Source organism: Ruditapes philippinarum, unplaced genomic scaffold (assembly GCF_026571515.1).
Source record: "Ruditapes philippinarum isolate M1 unplaced genomic scaffold, ASM2657151v2 ctg1939_1_1_1_1, whole genome shotgun sequence".
Taxonomy (NCBI): Eukaryota; Metazoa; Mollusca; class Bivalvia; order Venerida; family Veneridae; genus Ruditapes; species Ruditapes philippinarum.
In genome coordinates this window covers 17,878-27,379 of record NW_026866220.1, presented here as the reverse complement: position 1 = coordinate 27,379, position 9,502 = coordinate 17,878, and the positions used below count along the sequence as shown (strand labels likewise).

General features: G+C 31.6%; 1 long non-coding RNA gene across 1 annotated transcript; it reads left to right on the top strand.

Moving 5' to 3' along the window:
• Positions 1-6,405: 6,405 nt before the first annotated feature.
• LOC132731780 (uncharacterized) lies at positions 6,406-7,992 on the top strand. The gene is made up of 2 exons (XR_009625927.1): positions 6,406-6,901; positions 7,645-7,992. It is a non-coding gene; the product is annotated as an uncharacterized LOC132731780 (long non-coding RNA).
• The last annotated feature ends 1,510 nt before the right edge of the window (positions 7,993-9,502 follow it).

The following is a 9,502-nucleotide window of genomic DNA, read 5'->3' as shown; positions in this document are numbered from 1 at the left end:
TTATATCAGACTACGATACACTTTTATATAAGAAGCATTTGCTAAATCGTCTCTTTACTGCACTAAACACAATTACTACAAAACCAGATTTCTTTATATTATAATATATATCCGCTTTTTTACTGTTTTTTTCCAAAGCTTATGAATATAGTTGGTGGCTCACACTAATATTCAGATCAGAAAAGCAACAGCTTCATTATCATTGCGAGGTTCATATCATAATATTATTAGTTCGCCCATTAATATTTAATAATTTACTCAAAAGTATTCACCGGGGCGTTTCAGATAAATTATAGTTGTTCTATTTGTCTGTATATTTAATTAATTTATATCAAAAACATAACTGTCGTGTTGTAAATGAAACCCTGTGTTTAATATACACAAGCATTTAAGAGTGCAAAATAATGTTGTAAGAGGAACAGGGGTTAATCTTATTGTTTTTAGAAATGAAACTGAGATGTTAATTGTTAACAAATATTCGGATCAGTATTGCTGATCAATAAACGTAATTTAAACATGGAAACACAGTCATATTATAGACAATAGGTATTCTTAAAGCACACTGTGATAAATCCATAACAAAATTTCAATTTCTATTGATAGCCCTCCTGGGAGTTCTTTAATAAAAGAATAAAATGTAATAAATGTGGCACAATGATTGATTTACGGAGTTACATATAAATTATTTTATATTTTCTTAAGGAAAGTTATTACATACAATTTGTTTTTATGAATGGACATACATGTAGAAGATGATGATGTCTTCTACTGAAAGTAAGGAGTGTTTCCGTCTGTAAACAACAGTACAAAGTAAATGTTTATTTATGGAATGTCTGTTTCATGTTTTTTTATTCATCTTCCTTTAAGACCTTACACATTTACGTCCAACGCGTAAAACAGCTGTGGGAAAACAAACATGCACGGGACAAAAAAAAATTAAAATACAACATTTTTCATGATTTAATTTCAAGTATGTAATAACATTATAATATTTGTATAAAACACATGAAATGTCAATATGTACATGATGTAATTTTACATTTGTACATGTATGTAATAGATTCAGTTGATCGTCTCAATTATTTATTTTCTTCAGTATATATTATATCATATACACCAGCTAAAAAAGACTCTAAAAACTTGAATAATATTCTATATATTGCAAAGTTCCACTTGCAATTTTTAATTACTTTTTTTAATGAATCATATCTTTCATTAATTATTGAATTACTTCGTGACAATTTAAAATAATATTTTATGCGACATTGTGCGCACTTTATATTGTATCATTAATTACTATTTGTATATGCAACCATACACTTCTTACCGATTCAAACTACCAAATTTAAACACCCTTGGATTTTTTTAGTTTTTCTAATTTATTTGTTAGCTGTAGCGGCCGGCCGTCCTTGCAGTGTCTTTTTGCCCTCTTTTAAATTTTTTTCGGTGCCTGGCTGGGTTCCGTGTCGATATTTTGGTGATGCCGGGCTTTGTTGGGAACTGAGTTCATTGAATGCGGCCTCTCCTTGCTGGTCTTTGTTCGCATTCTTTTTCAAATGGTATATAATATATAAACGACAATACAACATGCACATTAAAAACTGAATTTCTGAAGTTATTGAAGGAAAAATGATTATATTATTGTCAAGAGACGCTATTGCCACACACATTTATTCCGTGCGACAATTGAATGACATTTGGTCAGTTTTATAATTGAACTGTTTTAGAAACAAATTAATGAAAATCAATTTGAGATCATGAAGCAAATACATTATTGCATTATTATAGTTAAAAGAAAAATGATTTAAAAAACCTCTGAAAGTACTTTGTGTTTATCTGACACCTGTTCTTAAAATTTCAAAAGCAAAGTTATTCAATGAGAAGTTGGCGGTATTCTGCAGGTTAATTTCGATTTCATTTAGATAGATAGCACAACATTCCCATTTCTCTACTTTCCTTCACCTCTTAATGCATTTTCTGTGTGCTCCCCGATATATGGCTTGGCAGAGCAGTAGCTTTTAATCTACAAGACAGATTTGTCTATTTGTGCAATCACTCGAAAGATTTCAGAACAAACATTACCATCAGTTACCTTAATCCCATAGTTAACAGTTTGCTGAAGCCTGAAAAAATCAAAGATTATACTGATAACTAAATTTACACAAAGGTATTTTTTGGTCAATAAAACCATGACACTGTAAACAATGCAATACAGCAGTAGCTTTCTTGGTTATTCCACCATATGCTTTTCTTGAGACAAGTAAAGTTTAAATATTGACGATCTTCGTTACTAAGGTAAAACGCGTAAGTTATTGAAATTTGTGTGGTAACCTTATGCGTTTATGTTCTTGTCTTGATACTTATAGTCAGGTGTCTTTCCATTTTATTGTCATATTTTGAATAAGCATCATTTTGTTCACTTTTACAACGCAATTTTTTATTGTTTGTGTATGGATTCAATTTTTAATAAAATAATTTTTCAAAGAAATGTTGTCATTTTAAAACTATGTAACTAGTTTAAAAATATGCACATATACGCTATCAGCAAAACGCCATGTTCTTCCCATCAAAATAGAGGTTTTGTTTTTGGTGTAAAAATGGCTGGTGATAGGGCCAAATCTTAAATTCCATTTTATTTGGTTTCGCCCATTGTTTTCGCGTTTAGGGCACACGCTTTTTATTAATTGGGGACCATACGCCGCTTTTCATGGAATGGCACGGAAGTGTCACATTGAAGGTTCCATGATAAACGCCGTATGAACACATCTGCGGATGGTTCTAAATTCAAAATTTTACTATTTCACGTTTAAATGTTGAATTCTGCTTAGGCCGGTGCTAGGGGGCGTGGACGGTGACTTGCACTTTCCAGTACCGTCCATGAACAGGCTCAATCAAACCGAGCCTGCAACATTTTCAATTTTGCCGTGTTGGGCTTTCTTTGGGGATTCTGTATTTATCTATTTTAGTGCTGGGTGGGTGATTACGTGACATTTGTTTACGGAATTTGGTGAACCACCAATTGCATTTGCTTTTTTGTGTTTTCTCTTTCACTATTTGACAAATAAACATACACCGTGTTCCAGGCAGAGATATTCCGTTTCGAATGGTAAATAATTTTAAAAGTAGCACTTGTAATTATTCCGTGCTTGCAGAAATTGTGAAATATATTGGTATCAAAATATTGAGCATAGAAATAAAGGGAAAAGTAAAAGAGCTACAACAGAAAGTTATATACGATGAATTGACAATCAGTTACTTTGGATTCAATGTGAGGCAGCTATCTAGCTAGATTATGAAACCTCGGTGTTATACTCTGAAGAACACTCGTGCTTGAAATAATACATGGAGGGGCACCTGATGTCATCCTCCACCAGAAAAGCTGAAATGTCGCCATATGACCTTTACAGTGTTGACTCTGAAAATCAGTCCTTTTTCCGCCACCCTTTAATGCAGATTTTTTTCTGAAATAAATGATTAAGTACAAGTTTGCCCTCCCCTGTTTTTGTTTGGGGTCCTCCTGGGCTCCTTGCCACTGGCTCTTGTTACTGGGTCGGGTGGGGGCTGCGTTCATTGAACGCCGCCTTTCCTTGATGATCTTGTTTATCATATATTTTGTTTAACAAAATGATCAAACAATTCCAAACTGATACATGTGGTACATATAGATCCAAAAACAGCTTTTCTTAAATGTTAATATGCCATTTACGAGTAATGACATAGAGCTCAACAGGACGATATTTAGTTCGGCAAAACGTCTAATCACATTGCTTCAACTGGAGTTTATTTAACGCTTCAAATACCTCAGGAAATTCACTAATAGCTACATAGAAAGCTTCTCACATTTTTTCTCATCCTTAAATACGTTCATTAGTTAGAAAAAACATGCGGGTCACAAATTGGAGATAAGAGTTTTTTTTACATCGATTTCCTTTATTTAAGACTTTCTTATAAGATTATGGGTGAACACATTTGCGGGCTCCATTAGTTAAATGAACCTGAATTATCTTTGTCGTTTGACAGAATTGTAACTAGCCAATTAAGTAAATAATCTGGTTCTTTCACTTCAACCAAATTGCTTAAACTCAAAAATAACTAAGAGAACTTAGATGTAGTTTGATAGTATATTTTGCCTTACGAATAAGTATTTAGAACAATTTGAATTACAAAACAAAAAGGTTTAATATAATGATATTTTATTGATTGTTTTCATGCATATGAATAACATAGATACACAAAATAATAGAATTATATATAAATAAACTGAACAACGAGTTAAAACATCCCCAGGCTTCCAGCAGATATACATGACCCTATAATTTTAATAATTATCACGTGTAGAAGAGAACTACATTTTCGAGTTATGCTTTCAGATAGACGGCCCATCTGTTCTTAAAATGTTATTTCTTTATATTTTTTTTATTATTATTGTTATCATTATTTGTATTATTATTATTATTATTATTATTTGTATTATTATTATTATTTTATACAAATGTGACATTTCGGTAAAATCAATTGTGACTACTTACCGGGACATTCGAATCGGCAAAAATGTGGCCTTGGATTAATGCCAAATTCTGTATAAGTAAAATACATTTTGATATAGGATGCAAGCGCTTGGTCATCATATGTGCCATAATGATTAATGTTTTTTGTCCTCTTCTCCTGTGTGATATCATGATTGAATAATTTTGCCCATGTCTCAAGTTATGTAACTGTATTCAGCACTGAGAACAGTGGTGAATCAAACACGTTTCTTCAGAAACACTCTTGCAGCTCAAATCTCATATCAAAATAGAATTCTAAAATAAGGACTGGGTACAATCACAAGTGAGGAATGTTTACGGAACCATAAGTCTTCTCTACTAGCAAACAAATACGGTAAATATCCTGAATATGAAGTGATATTGTTATCAGTTCTATCTAATAGCCTTTATGAACAATTGTGATAAAATGAATGCCACCAAATTTTATCCAGTAAATTTAATTATTGCATATTTATATAATTTCATAAAAATCAAAACCTTATCTTGTAAATGTAATTATTATATTTGTATAAGTTTGTTATTAGGAAATGAGAGGCAGTTTGATAAAATAGATCAAATTGCATTATGCAAATTGTGTATGTTTAAATCTCTGGTTTTTGTGGATGTACGGAAACTGCATAAATACACGCGTTCAAGAACAATCATGAAATTGATTTCAACGTTTTACCAACTGCCTTACTTGGCATTCAGCTCTAAAAGACAAGTTTTAACAAAATAAAGTAAAATGCTGAAACCTGGGAAGTCGTTCAACAGTTTAAAATTAAAATTTAAATTCTTCTCGTTTTGATGGAGAGTATTCATGACCACATAGTAAATTCATTTATTGTATTCGTCCCCTAGCATCGGCTTAATCATAATCATTTGAGGCAAAGAACCGAGACGGAGGGAATTGAAGTGGGGCAAATTAAAACATTATTTATTAGATTACTACCGAGCTTAAAAAGTTATGTTAAATTTTGCTTAGCCGATGTCTGGGGCGTGGAAGAAGTTATGTTAAATTTTGCTTAGTCGATGCCTGGGGCGTGGAAGAAGATATGTTAAATTTTGCTTAGTCGATGTCTGGGCCGTGCGTGGAAGAAGTTATGTTAAATTTTGCTTAGTCGATGCCAGGGGCGTTGAAAGTACTTAGCAATTACAAGTTCCGTCTTTGAACAGACTAAATCTAACCGAGCTGAAACATTATCAATTTTCCGTTTGGGTGTTCTAAAGGGATTCTGTTTATATCCACTGTGAATCATAGTGGGTACTTTCCTCTACGATAATGATTGTATTGCATTTGGCATGGATGTTTTAGCTACACATGTGATGGGTATTTTTGTATAAAATCTTAAAGCGTCCATTGTATCATAAATCATACGATTACAGTATCGGCGGAAATCACATTTGTTTCCTGTCAAAATAATTCAACAAGTTTACCCCTGGGTCTGATTCTTTACAGACAATAACATTTCAATTTGATCTTCTGTATTTGATTTTCTGTTTTAAAGGCTTTGTGCAAATTGCAAGCTTTTGTATGGACAAGAAATGCTTTATTCCTTTTGATGATATATTTGTACTTTATTTCAACTGATTCCTTTCGGGTGATTTGTATACACGATTTATTAAGTATTATGTCTGGTTATATTTTGAGAAATTGTCACATGTACTGTGAATCTATGATACAAGGCGTGCATATGTCCGCATTGTAATAAGTATATCATCATATACATGTAAACAACATTAAACTTATATTTTCAAATTGCATGCGTACTTATTCTAAGAGTACTACTAATTACACAATTACAAAATGTGTATGACGACTAAAATCTCAGCAACGAGATTCTAATATACAAATCGTCTTGTATTCTACATGTGTCACAAAGTGAAAGTACGTTTGTAAAATATTGCATTATATTTTCACGCCGAACCTCATTTTTACTCTATATTCATTGTTGTGAGATTGCATCATCTTTTGTTTAATTTAGAGTTTTCGGGTAAAATTAATATTTAGAGTATTTTTATGGTTTGCATAAATTTCCATGTATCAATTTAAACATTTTGCCGTTTATTTCACAAAAATCCTTTCAGTAATAAGAAAGTTACATTTTTGTTTTATTAACCAGATATATGTATTATGTCTGTATTTGAGGGACGGGCCTTTATTTTACATAACTATTTTTCCCGCCGTCAAAGCTTTATTTCGTGCAAATCGATTTTTCATGTTTAGCACGATCTGTTTTCCCGCTCAGTACTCAGTAGTTTGCTATATAATGACTAAATTTTAAGTGACATATTGCAATGCACTGGACGTTATACAGGTCACTATGACGGTGACAGACAAATTATATTTGTCATAAAATTACAGCTTGTACAAGGTAAATTTAATTTTCTAGTGATTTTGTTTCATAAATTTTTGCTATTTCGTAAAATACTATTTTCTATTAGAATTATAGTTTATTTGATTCAGGTTTAGTTATTTGGCAGTAATTTATTGTTTTCTCAATTTTCTAAATTTTTGCAGATTAAATTTTAAAAGCTCTTTTTATTCTAGTGTTTCGCTATTGCAAATTTATACCGAGACATGTTAATTGATGTATGTTAAATGAAGTTTTAATTGTATTGTAATTGTATAGGAGCCGTGAATATTTTATAGATATATGTATATATCTATTCATAAATAATTTATTATGGTTCTACCGTATTTGTGTAACTTTATGTAAAATGCTGCAGTATCGTAATGATTTGTTTCAATCAATTTAATTTACGTTATCATCTTACTTCATTTCATTTATCATCAGTTTTTGTTATAAGTAAATACAACGTATCAAAACTAACGTATCTCTAGATAAGGATCTTCAGTGGCATGATTTTGGAAGACGTTTATTTATTGGTGGTTATTATGTGGCGTATATTTGAATATATTTGAAACGCAGTATTATGCGGATGTGATTGAATTTTTGTTCCACGGAATGTATGGTGTACTATAGTGGACATTTTGTTTATTCAAAGAAGCACGTTATTTTATTGGAAACCGACAAAGGTCGAGTCTTTTCCAAGGGACTTTATTATACCCTTATGTTTGATTATCATGGAACTTATCATGTTTTATACTTTGTAGCTTCTTATTTGAGGACACCCCGAAGATGACACGGGCCCTCCACACGTATGTCCATGGCTAAAGGGTGACGCATGCCCTTGTTCAGGATCCTATCAACTGTGCCAACACTGTAGGAAGTACAGTTACGCTTGATAAGATTTTATACAAGACGCCCGCCATTGTGACGAATTTTGTTTAACAACGCCACCACTTTATTGATACATCATGACAGAAACTTTACGGGAGAAATAGACTGAGATACGTTGATAGTGTTTGTTTGTGCAGTGACTTATCATAGTAGTTTATCATATACAATCATTTTTCATTTATAAATATTCATTTCTGTAAATAAATTTGTATATATTTTTCTGTTCTGAGTTGTTGGTTGTTTTAGATAGCAATTGTGGTCGGCCTGGTATCCCATCGTAGTCCCTATTGTGACAACATGTCATGTTTTAATTATTTTATTTGATCATATCGATTTATGTATTTTGTGTAGGCTTAGTAAGATATCAGTATGTTAGCTGCATAATAATTGTGTTCAACTTATTTATATATATTTACTTTTGGGCCTTATACAATATTGGGCCGGTACTTGATGATATAATTGGTTACTATTGGAATATATGACTATAGAACATAGTGAACAAGATATGAAACAACCACTTTGTTATAAAGGAAAGTGGCCATGAAAAATGACAATTTCATTAATTTAATACAGCCATGGAAATGATTTCATCCGTATTTTTAATGTTATTCACACATTTCCGTTTTAGTTAGACAATTTGTTTTTCGTTTCAGTTAAATTATTGTTTTTATGATAATCTTCTCTAAGTGTTAATTCGTTTATAATATTTATAAAAAGACATAGCAGGGGCTTAAACAAAGTGTACTTCAAGCAGTTATGCGCTGGTAGAAAAAATGACACAACCTCTGTCAAATAATACAGCACTTTTAATAACAATTTCGAATATATGCATGTACAATACATTTGATTGCAATGTAAACAGATCGCATTTAGTGAAAGGAACATGACAAAACAACAAACATGAACATATTTCAAGCATTTCTGTTTGTGATCTATTCGCCAAGACTGTATTGAATCTTAAGAAAACAGGTGTAGAAGTAATTGATATTTCAAGATTTGGCAAAAAAAGCAATTATGCCAAATTTATTACATTTGTTTTGTGGTAGAAATAAAGTATACCCATAGGAGCCATGAGAGGAAATTGAAAATTCGTAATGGAATAACTAAAGTGTTGTTTCAAAGATTTCGTTTGTCCAAAATATTGAAATGTGATCATATTTTATATCATGTTCATTGATCGGAAATACTGATCTGCATTAACAATATTTGTCAAGAGTGTGAGATGTTTTTAACTCAAGTGCCCGCCCGTGCCGGAAATAATGCAAAGAGCACCAGAGGTCTAACTCTGCCAGCAAGTCTGCAAAAGTCGCTGTTTGACCTTTGTCTTGGAACGACTAAAACCTCAACTAAACAAACAAATCAAAACAAAGACCATTCTTCATTCAGTATTATTCGGTCGTTTGGTGTTTAAAATATTTTATCATTTTACAAATTCCTAGATATTTTCTTGTCAGTCAAGGAGATTATTTTGCAGAAGATATTTGTTATACGTAATGTTATAAGTCAATAATGATGTCATATTTATTGCATTTATTTCTCGCTGAAAGCAAATTGTCGCAGTGGGAAACATATAGAGAAATTGAAATTGTGTGTGATATAATTAATAATGTATTGTTTTAAGGAAAAGAATGATTTTCAAGTAGATATATTGTTAAAACATGTCTAGGTTTTTACATTGATTTTAACGAAACTGATATAATGCAATGTTCGAAAAGCAAATTATGAATAAAA